The 14,984-nt window shown below is 48.8% G+C and overlaps 1 long non-coding RNA gene across 2 annotated transcripts in view; it reads left to right on the plus strand.

Moving 5' to 3' along the window:
* LOC145715980 (uncharacterized) overlaps positions 1 to 14,984 on the plus strand; it is a 207,795-nt gene that overhangs the window by 112,639 nt on the left and 80,172 nt on the right. For both annotated transcript variants that reach the window (XR_014138305.1, XR_014138306.1), the window contains exon 2: positions 8,917 to 9,002. This is a non-coding gene — a long non-coding RNA (uncharacterized LOC145715980). The remainder of the gene's footprint in view (positions 1 to 8,916; positions 9,003 to 14,984) is intronic.

A 14,984-nucleotide genomic window follows, 5' to 3' on the forward strand; every position in this document is an offset into this window, starting at 1 on the left:
ACAGAGGTTAAAAGGAGAGTTCCTACCCTCCAGGTGCTTGTACTCTAGTGATGCAGAAGGGCAAGCAAACATCATTTTGAGACCATGTCATAGGTATTAGAGGCTTAAGGAGCACAGAATAGCCTCTCATCCAGTCTTGGTGGGTCAGGAAGTGCTTCCCTGTGGAAGTCACAACTGAGGCCAGGAGTGCCCTTCCTCTGACTAGGGGTGCCATTCCAAACCCAGGTCCCTGTCCCCTGGAGCAAGCTCTAGAGAGGACCAGGGAGGCCCCGAGGGGCCCCGAGCTTGGAGGAGGTGGGGGGAGGAAGGGGGTAAGGGGGAGGAGGGAGAGGGATGTAAATGCAGTGCTAAGGGCAGTTAGCAGCACCAGGGCCCAGGTCTGGATGGATGGGCGGCCCAGCTGCCCGGGCACTGAGCCTGTGTGCTGCTGGCCCGACTCCCACCCGTCCTTCCTTTGCCTCAGGACAAGGCTGGGCTTATGTGGGGGCCTGAGTGACCCCAGCTGGAACCGGAGGGCTGCGGGTCCCTGAGCTGTCAGCCTGGCCTTTGTCATCAGCTCCTTGGCAGGGTCATGATGGTAGAACTGCCTGTCCCACCACATCTGGGACAGAATGGGGGGTGGTGCTGACCTGCCAGCCCAGCCTCTTTCCACTTTCCTCCCTGGATCTGAGCAAGTGAGAACAAACACAACAAACTTTTAGTCCAACCTCAAGGGGCTTTGATCTTGACCTGCCAAGGCCATTCCTGGGCACTCTGTGCTGCTGTTTCTAGCCAGATCACTGTTTGTGCAGAGAGAAGTAGAGCTCACTGAAGATCTGGTGTGGATACCCTGACCTCGGCTCTGGGGAATGTTCTGGAGGCACCATGCCAAAGTGCTGTACTTTTGAGGCTCCATAGATGTTCAAGAGCTGTGGACTTTGAGGGCTAGAAGTGTCTTGGGGGGCATCCCAGCCCAAATCCCTTCCATGGGGAGTCTCAGCAGGGATACCCCCTGGAATCACAAACTGGAATCACTTGGTACAGTTTCAGATTGTCCCCTGAGGGATTCAGCTCCTCTCCTCCCCGGCTGCATGTACAGATGTGAGGAGGAGAGTGTGACCTAACCGTGTTGTGTTGGAAGGGACACATGATTGGAAATCACAGTCACTGCGTCTCTCATCTGCTAGCCCCTGTCTGGATGCCTCCAGTTATGGGCCTTCCTGCCACACGATGACAGACAGCTGAATCGTTGGTGAACTTAGGTCACTGATTCTGGTTGGAGGGGAAATACAACCTTTGAAATGGACAAACCTGGATTTTCATCTCCCTTCTACTGTTGAATACATCCACATCCTTGTCAAGATACTTACCACCTCTGAGAACCACCTTCCCTGGCTGTGAAATGGGGATAATGATGCTGACTTCTCAGCATTTTTGTCCAGATTACAGTGGGCGTAAATAGCGAGCGTGGAGAGCTTGTCCTAATACCTGGCTGGTCCCTGGGTGTCTGCTCTTTTCCTCAGTTCTCTTGAGCTCTGGAGCACCTGTTGGCTTCCTTGTCTGTGAGGTTGTGCTTCAGGTATCCCCTCACCTCCCATCCATTTCCCGGTAACCAATGGAAGCATCCAGGCATTTTTATTAAACACAGAACAGGCTGAGCTGCTGTGTATTCATCGGTTCGGGCTGCCGTAACAAAGAATCACAGACCAGGGGGCCTAAACCACAGGAACTTATTTTTCTCACAACTCCAGAAGCTAGAAGTCCTGGGTCAGGGTGTTGGCAGGGTTGGTTTCTTCTGGGACCTCTCTCCTTGGCTCCAGCCAGCCATCTCCTCCCTGTCTCTTCTTGTGGTCTTCCTTTGTCCATGTCTGCGTCCTGATCTCCACTTCTTAAAAAGGACACCAGTATATAGGATGAGGGCCCACCCTCATGACCTCATTTAAACTTAATTACCTCTTTAATCTAAAGCTACCTCTCCCTGTAGAGACAGTCACATGCTAAGGTACAGCCCATAACAAGATGTCACAGGAAAACCCAGATGTTTAAGGTAGTTGAGTTGAAGTGACAAGCTGAACGAGATCCATTTTGGCCTATTTGTTGTTGAGGTGCCTGGTGGTCCTGTCCCGAGGCCCAGCTGGGTGGAAGCTGCCCGCCCTGGGCCTGGGCCACTGGCGAAGCTTAGCAGCGTGCGGGCAGCTCTGCCCTCTCAACTGGATGGCCGTGGAGTACATTTCCATCACCGACACTTTGGAATGTTTTATAGGGCTAATTTCTGCTTGTTAGCAGCCACATGTCTTAATCAGCTGCTCATTCATTTCTGTAAAGGCTTCTGACACTTCTGACTAGCTCCAGAGCATTTGGTGTGGCATAGACATGAGTGCGCTCTCAAATCCAAGTGCACTCACGCCCTGGGACCGCGCCAGAATCCCCGACTTCTTCCATTATTCTTAGTCTTGAAATGGTGGGAGCAGGCATTTCAAAACCAGACTGGGGTTTTTGCAAACATATTTTGGCCTTCCTGCCTACCTATTTTTATTTCCTTCATATTTGGAAAGAGAAAATTCCCAGACAGGGGCCTGGGAATCAGGGCTGTTCTCAGGTCAGCCAGTTCGTTTCCTTCTTCTCGCCTCTGCCTTTGCAGGGGAAGCGATGGGTTGACTGCAGTGTGGTTTCCCCACCTCTCATCCGATGGTCCACCCCACCCAGGGAAGGGCCCGGTGGAGCTAGCTGTTCCTGATTTCTTGCAATTGTGGTCCCCTTGCAGATGAGCTGAGGCACAGGGCCGTGGAGGCAGCCCCCAGGTGGAGGGAGTGTCTAGATCTGGGTGGGTCTTGTCCCCTTGTTTCAACTGGATTTATGCTTCCCACATACCTGTCCATCCTACCGGGCCCTGCAGACTAGCAGGCTGGGAGCTACCAACTTCATCCAGACTCTGCATCAGGAAAGTGAACAAGGTTTAGCCCTGTTGGCAGCTCCTGATCTTCTTTCTACCTCATTGAATGTCCACTGGCCTAGGCCACCAGAACGTAGATGTAGCTCCTTTCCTCTTGGCCACGTACCACAGGGAACATGAACCCAGACAAAGGCTCCTTGCCCTGCTGTGTCTTTCCTGGATGCAAAGCCTCTCTTACCTGCTTTTGGTGATGCCTCGGGGACATTGTCTGTGGGGAGGGGCAGAGGCTCGTTTGTCTTTTTCGCTGTATCGAGACAGCTTTAGAGGCAGTGGGTGTTTGAGTGAAGACTGACCCCCAACTAGGAGAGTTTCTGTGACCTCCATCCATCAGCAGGAGTGCTTGGGTGTGAGTGACAGTGAAATAGCCCAACACATTTGTTTGGCTTTTATAAACATTTGTTTGAACATTTTTTTTTTTTCTTCCCTGCTGTGCATTTTCTAGGGACAGGCAATGATGCTAGCTTGTCTTCCCTCTCTGGCTCTTCGTAATGGTGCTGTGCGTGAGAGTCAGTATGCATTTATTTAAGGAATCATAAATGTTAATTTCCTTTTTAGGAAAAAATAATCATTAAATGTCCACCCACCTGTGCCCCAACCAAATTCAGTGGAATGAGCACCTTATCTGTCTTGATGGGAGGAGTCGAGGCCAATAGCAAACCTTGTACCTGGGAAAGGATGAGCGTCGGCAGTAGGGACTGTGCCCATCTAGAACCCTTTCAGATATGGCCTGTTCATGGTGAAGTCCCTTGAAACCATGGCAGGCCGGGGCCAGGCGAGAGATATCAGGAGGGGATAGCCTGGAGAATCCTGGGGTGGCAGAAAAAGTATCTCCAGTGTCCCAGGGGCCATCTTGTGATCACCTCTGTGTGGCTCCGGTGGGTAGAACTAGGATCACTGGGTGAACATTATGGTGCGGTTAATCTCAGCTCACTGTTAAGGACTGACTGCCCCCTGCAGAGCTGTCCAGCAAGGGTGGGGAACAGTTGGAGGCTGGCTGACCACTCGGCTGGGTTGGGTGCAGGTGTGTGCTGGCCACTCCTCTTTGCCTCTGAGCATCCTCCTGAGATTTTAAATTTTGCCTGGAGCATAGGAGCTGAGCATCCTCCCTCCTTCCCTTCCTTTTTCCTTTCTTCTTCTTTCCTTGGGGGCCTCCCTTTCCCTTCTTGTTATCCCCACTGGGGACAGGATTCTCAGAGACAGTTGCAGAAGGTCACAGGTACAAGGTAGAATTGGTTGGTGCTCAGACATCAATGCAGACAGAGAGGCAGAGCCGGGCATGCTAACAGTAGTCCTCTCCTGTGGAGATCTCTCCCGTGCCGGGAGCTTTGCAAGAATGATTCTAGTCCTTATCACCGCCCCATGGGGGATGCATCATAATTTCTGATTGCTGATTGCAGAAACTGGCAATGATACTGGTAAGTGACAGCTAGGATTTGATTTTGAAGTTCTTGATCATTTCATACAGCCTCTCGTAGACTCAGAATGCATGATTTCTGTGGAGGGCTCCTCAGAAGCACGTGAACCCAAATCTTTCATTTTAGAGTCAAGGAATCTGAGGCCTAAAAAGGGAGGGAGACTTTCCTAAAGCCATCATGCTAGAGAGTAAAAGAGAAGACATTAGAACCTGGATTTCCACTAGACTTGCAGTCTAGTGGAATGTCAGGATCCTAGCCTTAAAATGGGATGTTCAGATTGCCACAACTGTTGTGTACTATTTCTGATGCATATTACCTTTGGCAGCTTTACACTGACATGAATGAATTCTATATGAATTTTGAAGTTATTTTAGAATATATTTTATACATTGTTCATAACATATTTATATAGTCAAGTGAAACTTAGAGAAATAGCTTCTGCTTTTTTGGCTGTTCCCCTACATTTTTCATTGTGTCTCATTACACACACACACACGTAATATATAATATATATAATTGAAACATATATTTTCTGAAATAATACTTACCCTCACTATGTGTGATACATTTTGAGATTTTCTCTTCTCGTCTACTGTGTTCTGTTTTGTTAAAAATATGCTGGTTGTGAACCATCTAAATTGATTTCACGACATATTAATGGTTCACGACCCACAGTTTGAGACACCATGACCTAAACAGTGTCTTAATCAGACATGGTTTTAAAAAAAAATCATTACAGAGGCTATGTAAAGTTGCCAATTATCTTCGGTCGTAAATGTTAAAATAGTAAGCTTTGAGTTTCAGAGCGTCAAAAAAGGAATTGCATACATGTGAAAAATCAAATGGAACAGGTTCAGATTCTCTCCAGACCACAGCTGATCTGTGATCCTCCCGGTAATGTGTGATGTTGAGGTTTCTTCTCTGCCTTGATTTCTGAACTAGCTGGAAAAAGCTCAAGATACAGACGAGAGTGGTTGTTACAGCCACAAAGCAGCACGCCCAGAGCTGGCCTCTCCCTTCCCCAGGCACACTGCCTCTAGTCTAAGGTTCTAGTAATTCACCAAGGTGTGTGTACACTGGATACTCATTCTGTATGCTGGTGGGCAGTTAAGATATGATGCTTTATTGATTGATTGATTTTAAAGATTTATTTATTTATTTTAGAGAGACAGAGAGCGTGAGCGGCAGGGGAGGAGCAGAGGGAGAGGGAGAATCCTGAAGCAGAGTCCCCGCTGAGCGCAGATGTAGGGCTCCATCCCAGGACCCTGAGATCATGACCTGAGCCAAAACCTAGAGTCTGATGCTTAACCAACTGAGCCACCCAGGCGCCCCAGGTCTGATGCTTTATATATTCCTAGGAGCATGATTGACCCTCAACGCTCCTCCAAAAGCTACGTCACTTGATACTGTCAACTGCCTTCAGTTTTCCCTATGCTATTCTGTATATCCTCTTCTGTTTTAGTCCTTTTTCTCTGACAGGGGCTTAGACTGACTGCTTCCATGGACTCCTGAAATGGCTCTTTCCATTGGTACAATGGCCTTCTAGCTCACAGCAACCAAGTTTTCTTTCACTCCTTTCAGGATCCATCCATCCATTTATCCATCTACCCAAAAGCACCTGAAGTTAGGAAAGTCCCCTCTTAGAGGATAGTATTTAAGCCAAGACCTGATTGAAGGAGATAGTCACATGGAGATTTGGCAGAATAACATCTCAAGAAAAAAAAATGGCAATTGGGAAGCCCGAAGCCAGAAACAAGCCTGGCATATTTGAAGAATGAAAGAGGGCCAGATTGGCTGGAGCAAGATGGCCATGAGGAGAATGGTGCACATGAGGTTGCAGAATTGGGTGGTCATTGAAACATTAAAGAATCAGCATGGCATAGATGCTGACCAATCAGAACAGACATGGCTAGCTAGAGGCCAAACTATGCAGTGTCTTGTGGGTCATAGTAAGGAGTTTGGAATTTACTGTGTCATGGTGGGAATTCACTGGAAAGCTTTTAAAAAGGGAACAACAAAATCAGATTTAAGATTTAAAAAGACCCATCTATAAAACAACGAGATACAGCTACACACCTATGAGAATGGTCCAAAACACTGACAACACCAGATGCTAGAGAGGATGTGGTACAACAGGAACTCTCATTGATCACCGGTGGGAATGCAAAATGGTACAGAAGATAGTTTGTCAGTTTCTTACATAACTAAACATAGTCTTACCATATAATCTAGCAATTGTGCTCCTTGGTATTTACCCAAATGAGTTGAAAACTTATGTCCGTACAAAAAAAAACCCCACACATAAATGTTTATAGTAGCTTTATTCATAATTGCCAAAACTTGGAAGCAACCAAGATGTCCTTTGGTAGGTGACTGGATAAATAAACTGTGGTGTATCCAGACAATGAGATATTATTCAGTGCTATAAAGAAATGAGCTATCAAGCCATGACAAGACATGGAGGAAACTGAGGTGCATATCACTGAGAGAAAAGAGCCAGTCTGAAAAGGCTACATATTATATGATTCCAATTATACCACATTCTGGAAAAAATAAAAAAATGGAGACAGTAAAAAGATCAGGGGTTGGGGGAAGGAAGAGATGAATAGGTAGAGCACAGAAGCCTTTTAGGGCTATGAAACTATTATGTATATACTATAGTGGTGGGTACATGTCATTGTAGATTTGTCAAAACCAAGAGGGAACCCTAATATAAGCTATGGATTTTGGGTGATCAAGATGTCAACATGGGTTCATCCATTGTAACCAATGTGCCACTCTGGTGGGGGGCGCATTGATAGTTGAGGAGGCTGTGTGTGTAGGGTGGGGGCAGGTGGTATATGGGAACTCTTCGTACTTTCTGCTCAGTTTTGCTGTGAACCTAAAACTTCTCCAAAAAATGAAGTCATTCTATTTTAAAAAGTTAGAGAGACCATGCTAGCTGCTGTGTGAGGAGTGGATTGGGTGGGGGCAAGAGAGGAAGCCAGTTAGAGGACCTTATAGTCAGTGGCGGGGCACCCGGGTGGCTCAGTTGGTTAAGTGTCTGCCTTCGGCTCAGGTCATGATCCCAGGGTCCTGGGATCCAGCCCCGCATTGGGCTCCCTGCTCAGTGGGGAGTCTGCTTCTCCCTCTGCCGCTCCCCCTGCTTGTGTTCCCTCTCTCTCTCTCTCTGTCAAATAAATAAATAAAATATTAAAAAAGAAAAGAAAAGTGGAAATGATTGATTAAAAAAAAGAGATATCAGTGGCTTAGACTGATATTTTGGTGATAAAAAAGGGAAGAAGTAGTCAAATTTGGGATGTATTTGGAGGTAATGTTGCCAGAACTTGCTGATGAATCAGATGTAGAGTATGAGCGAAGTGGAGGCAAGGGAGCAACACTTTGGGTTCAGATCTTTCCAGGCTGGTGTCCTACAGAGTGATACAGAGCAAAGGAGGTAAACGTGTTCAAGGGGGAGAACAGAGTGCCAACCACAGAACCTGAGCTGGAGGAGGGGGAGGGCGAGAATGCCTGTGTGTGTCTGAGGGAGGAGGGGAGGTGGCGAGAGAGGGAAGGGACTGTCAATTGAGCATCTCAAGGAGGGCTGAGTTGCTGGATGCTCTAGATTGCAGGAAGAGGTGGCCGACCAAAGACTGAAGCTACTTGACATTCCAGAAGTAATGCTGTTATTGATTGAAATAACTGTCTGTAAAGATAAAAAGTACAACCATAGGAGTTGGTGGTTGAGGTGGGATGGAGGAAAAGATCACTGCATCTGTCAGAACCAAGGAGTGGAGAGACCAGAGAGATGGGGATGGATCATCTGTGTGAATGTTCAAGTTGCCAAGAATGACAGGAGTGGTGGTAGACAGGCAGTGAGCCAAGTGCTAAAGCCATCAGTGAATGAGGGAGGGTTGTTCGTGACAACAAGGCAGAGTGGTGGGTGGTGAAGTCTGAGGACTTGCCCCTCTAAGAAGCAAGGGCTTTGAGAAGGGAAGAAGAAACAACCTGAAAGGAGCATTGAAGGGCAAAGAGAACATTTACCTCCCTTCCGTACTCTTTGGGCCTGTAGGAGAAGAAATAGCTTCTCATTGAGAGGATTCTAGAAGTGATATTTTGGGGTACAGTAAGGACAAGATGGGAGAGAGAATGTCCCCAAAAGAGGTGATGGTCGAGCCGACTTTGGAAGGAGGGCTTGTCTCGCTAGGTGGGAATATTTTGACTCTCTGTGCCTGTCTCAGCTGATTTTGGGTAAATTCCAAGGCTGAGTATTCCCACATGTATTTAAAGGATGGACTAACTTTAATTGCCTGCTAAGAAGTGGACTAACTCTTTACATTTGGGAAAGGGAGTGGGTGTCTACTTTCAGGGAAAGAGAAAAGAGAAGAAAGAGCAATGCCATAGTGGATTTTTCTTCTCATTCTGTCTTCTGGATGGGACTTCAGGCTTCCAGAGACAAACAAGCACAGAACAATGGATTTGAGGTGGCGGGAGAGAAGAAGAGAAGGTTGCAGGAGGGTGGCATCTTCCTGGGTACAGATATGAACACGACTCAGTTGTTTCACTGTGGGCTTCTTCCATGTGTTTCAGTGTTGTTCCATGTAGAAATGTGGCCTGCAGATTGTCCCGCATTGGGCTGACACCTCCCCTCTGGCCCCCACAATTCCTTGCCAGTGGTAAGTTTTTTGGGTTATTTGCTCCCAGCAATTATTTTTCAGAAGGCTTTATTCTCTACTTAATTCCATATCTGGAGCCATCTTGGTTAGTAAGCTATTTGAGTCAGCTTGCATGTTGGAGTTTTAAATGACAAAAGGATGGCACTGGGTCCCTTCTTCCTCAAAAGCCAAACACAAGCAGGAATTCAAAATTGAGTGTCACTCTAGCAGTTCTGTGTGACTCTGTGTCCTGCCCACTATCCTCTGGGCTCAGTTTCCAAAAGCCTCTCCCTCCTCTTACTCTCAAGCAAGGGCTCTCTGAACTGCATCTTTTGCCCTGAATGTTGAGGGTGGCTCCCTTGCCTTAGGTTGGGAAAACACAGAGAGGACTTGGGGGAGCTAAGAGAGTGGGACAAGTTATCTGAAAGTCCTGGAGGCCAAACCACAGGGTTTGAATCTTCAAGGTGGTGGGAGTCACATATATATGAAGGAAGTGACATGACTGGAGCCTGGCATCTCTTCTGGGACAGCCCCTGAGGAAGAAGCTGTGACCTTTGCGTGAGATCCTGGGCAGCCTGCCATGGCGCCTTCTCTGGGCCTCAGGGAAGCACCGTCTGCTGGTTGGGAAAGTAGACTACGTCTCCCTTGGGCTGAGGTCATTATTAGTGATAATGTGGCCCCACGGACTAAAACTACACATGAGCCAGCCACACACTTCCCTCAGGCCAAGAGCTCCATTGTCTTCCTCAGGCCCAGAATAGCAGCTGCTTCTAAGCCACCAAACAATTTGCCTCATTTTCTTTGTTTCATTGTCCTTGGGCACAGGCATCAAGTGACACCCACTGAGCTTTCCCAACGATGGAGTCCAGGTCTGTAGATTCAAGGCTGGACCCAAATCTTGGCATGGAGGCTACTCTGCCAGTAGCAGGTGTCCCGGCCTTCCCTGGCATCAGCCGCTCTCCCATTGCTGGAGATGGTCTCAGAGCCAAGGCCTGGTCAACCCAGAGCTACTTTCTGGTGGCCAAGATCTCATTTTGATACACATATCCTTCTGCCCCTCCTTACTCTCAGTTGCACCACACCACACCACACCAACAGATCCCACCTACTACATGCCCCGTGGTTACACGCACACAAACCATATCACACGCACCACATTCACATACACACACATCACAGAGCTCACAGAGCACACAGACCTCACCCAAAGTCTCAGGTGCACCCACATCACACCGTAGCCTGTGTCCTTCCATGTACCATACCCACCACACCACACATGGGCCCCCGTGTACCCATAATGTTCCTCTCCTGCAGGACCCAACACGACCACACACACACACACACACCCCACTCCCTTGAGGCACCATACAGCCAGGTACCATGTCATCTGGGGGCCCGTAGGTGGCCTCCACCAGCTGCCACCTGCCCCCAGCCACGCTTTGCCCAGCTTCTTGCCAGGGCGGGGTAGTGGCTGGCTGCCTGCTGGCAGGCCTGGCCAAAATTGTCAGGAGGTTGATGATGTGTCTGAAAAGGAAAAAAAAAAAAAAAAAAAAAAAAGACATGATTTGAAAAATATTTCCAGGATTTGAAAACAAACGTATGATATTTGATCTGTTCGTGATCCATTCGTGGCACTCATGTTGCTAAATATTGCTTGATGGAGCAGACATTTGGCAAGAATTGCAAGTTTTATTTGGAGGTTTTGGGGAAAAAGGCTGCTCAGTAAAGAGTGAGCTCAGGTGGCCAGGAGAGATACAATGGGATGTGCGTGGAAGATGTTAGTGGAAATCGGAAACCAGAGTTCCAAACAAATGGGTCAGTGGGCTCTATTTCCCTTGGAGGCAGGACTCAACTTTTTTGAAGTTAGAGCGGCTCTGTTCCAGTGCGTTCTCCACACTCACCTGTAGGTGGCGTCTTCCTGCTGACTGCTCCCCCAGCAAGGCCACTTCTAGGGGAGTCCTCCTGAGAGAGGCCTGGGGGGACGTAACCGTGGGGGACCTGCGGCCCTCCTCTGCCTCTCCAAACGCTGCCGGCTTCTAAAGCCCAACTCCACGCCCTCTGCACTTGCCTTGACTTCTCCATTCTCACTGCAGCTTCTGCGAGCATCTTTAGCGCCAATAGCCTGGTTCCTGGAACTTGATGATTCAGCCAACACTAGTCTTTAAGCCCCGTTATGTACCTGGAACTGAGCTGGGGAAAGAGGAGAGGACATGGATGAAGACAGACATGCTTCCTGCTGCCGTGGGGGACAGATATTCAATAATAATAATAATAGAAAAGTGCAGCCGTGAAATGCTCCAGGGAAGAGGGAAGGTTGTTTGTGTTTGTGTTGTGTTTGTGTAGTGATTCTCAGCTAACAGGAACTGTTATAGGGAAGAAGAAAGGGGTGTCAGTGGCAAACATGGAATCGTCTATCTGTGAAAAAAATGCCACTTCTTGTCAGAGTCAGTTCAGCATTTTCGAATTCGAGTGGAGGTACAGTTATTTCTCTGGTTCTGGGGCAGCTTCCAGAGCAGATGCCCAGTGCAAGGGCCCTTGGGAGGCAGTACCACGTAAACACGGCTGCTTGGGGCCAGGGGGCCGCTGGTCCCGCCCTGCACTGAGCTGAGGCAGAGTAGCAGGACTTACGGCCTGTGCCAGAGCCAGCAAGATACGCCGCTCACAGCTGGAACCTGAGCGTCACATTCAGGGTAGAGAAGACCAGACAGAAAGGGTCCCGGAACTTTTCCTCCAAAGAACAGTTGAGTGACCTTTGAAAATGATCTTTGCCTTGGTTGGGAAGTAGTGAGGAGGCCCAAGCCACTCTGAGGATGGATGGTGGTCCTTTTCCTTCTTCCACGCTGAGTGGAAGCTCCCAGTGTGAAAGGATGAGTTCTTGACGGTGGCTAAAGGCCGTGAGATTGAAAGCAGGACCACTCTGTCACAATCATGTCCGGCATCCTGTAATTCGTCCACTCTGATGATGATCCCTCACCACCAGACTTCCAGGTCCCATTGATTTTGGAGTGTGTGTGTCTATTGGGGAAATGTCTGCTGAGTTTTAGGATCTTAGGATCCTAGACTTTTGGAGCTGAAACTATCCTCAGGCATCACAAACCCCACACTCTCATTTTAGATAGTGACAAGGGGCCCAGGGAGGAGAAGGAACTCGCCAAGGTCACCCAAGTTAATGGTGGAGATGGGACCCAGGCCTCTTGCCTCCCGGGACAGGACTCATTTACTTTGCCTAATTACACAAATCCGTCCCAATATGGAATCGGAGTTTCTGGCCACGGCTTTAACAGCATTCCGGAACCCGGTCGTAAATCCCCAAGCCCTGCAGCAACTCTGCTCTGACATTTGTTGTGTTTTACTGCCAAATGCTGCTACTCAGAGATGCCATCTCCGGAGGGAGAAATTCTTGAAAGAGACACCCATTTCCCCCCCTTCCCAAATTAGGAGTTAACGAGTAACAAAATGTGCGCGGAGGTGGAGAGTGCCTTGACTGGACTTCCACGGGGCTCCCGGAGCAAAGAAACGGCTCCTTTGGAAAGCGCCTAATTGTGCCTGCATCTCTGTTTGGAGAAGGGAGTCTCTCCGTCTGGGCCAGGCACCCTCAGGGACTGATCTGTTAACTTGCTGTCACCTTCTTTTGAGATACCATCATCTTGTAACTCCGAGCAATAAAACGAGTAATTGTGGGCCTTTTGAAGCAAAGCTGTGTGCCCTGGTCAGTTTGTTTACCCTGAAAGGCCTCCAGTTGGACCTGGTGGCTGGCCCATCACCTGGTCATCCATCTGCCCATTTTTCCAGCTCTCCTAGCTTGGAGCTCACAGGAGCCCTTCCCCTCCTAGCCCTCCGCCCTCCCTGTCTCCTGATTTTGTAGTTTTTTTTTTTCTTCCTCTCCCAGAGCTCCACGTTTCAGAAATAATTGTTTTCACCCGAAAGTCTAGCTGTTGGGCCTAATGAGGCTTTCCTTCCTCAGAGGTGTTTGAAGAAGGGCTGGCTCTGTTTGTTGGAAAGCAAACTTCCCAGAAGAGCTTTGCCCTGCCCCCTCCCCCCAATTCCACTCTTGGTCCCTCCCCAGCATCCTGCAGGCTGGTGAACTCTGTGTCTGTGGGGCTGGGGGGTCGTGGGCCAAGGGCGGCACCCCGGGGATGGCGGCCATGCCTCCCTCACTCCTCAGACTGACATTTGTATTACTCAGAATTTTAAATGAAGGACTCAAAAGACAAAACTAATTAAGATTTACTAAGGCTGCCATTGTCTGATAATTCAATACCAGCTCATTATTAGAACCACATTTATTGAGGTTTAATCACTATGAAGCAGATTGCCCTGGCATATCTGTCAAACCGCACAAAATGTGTTCTTAATAATTAATCAGTACAGTATCTTGTCGCTCAAGCCTTCATCTTTGGCTTGGGTGTGTTTTTAAAGGGATGCTGTTGATGTACTTTTGAAACCTCATGGTCTTTTGTTTTTAATCACTCTTCAGATCCTTTAAGCAAGGGGAAAGGAACAAACATTCCTCCACAAATTCCATCCTGGAGCTGCTTGCAAGTCCTGGAATGCGATTGAAGCCTTCCTGGGATCCAGGGCTGAGCTGCTGGCATTTTGTTTTTCAAAGGCAGCAAAGAACTTCCCCCACGCTTAGTATTTGTTTTCCTTGAGTGGAATCTCCAGGCACCCAGGGGATGGGGGCCAGGCACGGGGCTGGTGACTACTCCTGCCCTTGGGGCTGGTAGCCCAGATCTCTCCACCCACATGGCCCAAAGCCTGGGTTCTCAGACGAAGCTGTGGCTCCTGACAAGGCCTGTTGAGTGAAACCTGCCTTCTGACTGTTGTCCGCACTCCGGTTGGCAAAGGTCAAGGAAGCGCTAGGCTTTATCTCCTCCAGGGCCCTCTTAGAGAGGTGGGAGGGACCAGATGACATCGCCTACATCAAGTCACTTTCCTTTCTGTTCGGCATCTTCCTGAAGCCCACAGCTGGGAGATGATTGTCGTTAACAATTAAATTTGTTGTTGTGTCAAGACTTAAGAGGGCAGGCTCTGGAATCCGTGGGCTTGAGTTCCAGCCTCAGCTCCAATGCCCACCAGCTGCTCGACCTTCAGTAAGTTGCTCATCTGTTGTAAGCCGTAGGTTCTCCTCCTCCAAGATGGGGGCGATATACGTGCTTAGCTCAGAGGGTTCTCGCCCAGATCATTTCGTGGATCCATGCAGAGAGCTCAGCACACTGCCAGGAACATGGGAGTCCTTGGTGAGTGCTGGTCGCATTGTTGCCGACGAATGAGCACCTGTGTCCCTTCCTCTACTTCTCCTTGGCCGTAGAGTTCATTGGTGTGAGCATCGGCTAGGTATGAGTCCCTGAGCAACGTTGGAGCAGTCAGAGGAGGACTTGGAGGCAGCATGACCACCTCTGTGTGTCATCCCCCATCTCTACCTATTCTTGTCTGAAGCAATGGCTCTCATCCAGGGACTATTTTGTCCCCCAGGGGATGTTTGGCAGTGTCTGGAGACATTTTTGGTTGTTGCCACTGTGGGCGTCTAGTCAGAGATGCTGTCGAATGTCTTATAATGCACAGAACAGCCTTACAACAAAGAACTGTCGGGGCCCTAACATCGTGCTGAGACCGAGAAAGCTCATTCTAAGGGGGGCAGACTTCTCCCTGCCTGCAGGTTCCATATAAAATGGCCTGCGCCTACGCTCAGAAGGTGAGGGGTTGTGGAAGGTTAACTAACTCATGGACACTTGACCCTGGTGCAGTGGAGTGGGACAGAAAGTGTAGTTCTGTGCCAGTTAATTGCATGGCTTTCTATGACCCCTGTAGGATCCGGCAAGAGAAATGAGGTTACTCTCTCCCATTTCCAGCTCTCTACTCTCTCCGTGGGTGGGATTTTCTGGCTGGATATCAGGTCCTTACTGTGCTTTGCTGCCCCCATTGCCTTTGGAGGCTGCCTAGAAAGTCAGAAACTGTTCTTTGGCTCTGTGCCATGCCCATGCCAGATTCCTGGAATTCCTG

Source organism: Leptonychotes weddellii, chromosome 10 (genome assembly GCF_054177405.1).
Source record: "Leptonychotes weddellii isolate Sample4059 chromosome 10, ASM5417740v2, whole genome shotgun sequence".
In the NCBI taxonomy this organism is placed as follows: Eukaryota; Metazoa; Chordata; class Mammalia; order Carnivora; family Phocidae; genus Leptonychotes; species Leptonychotes weddellii.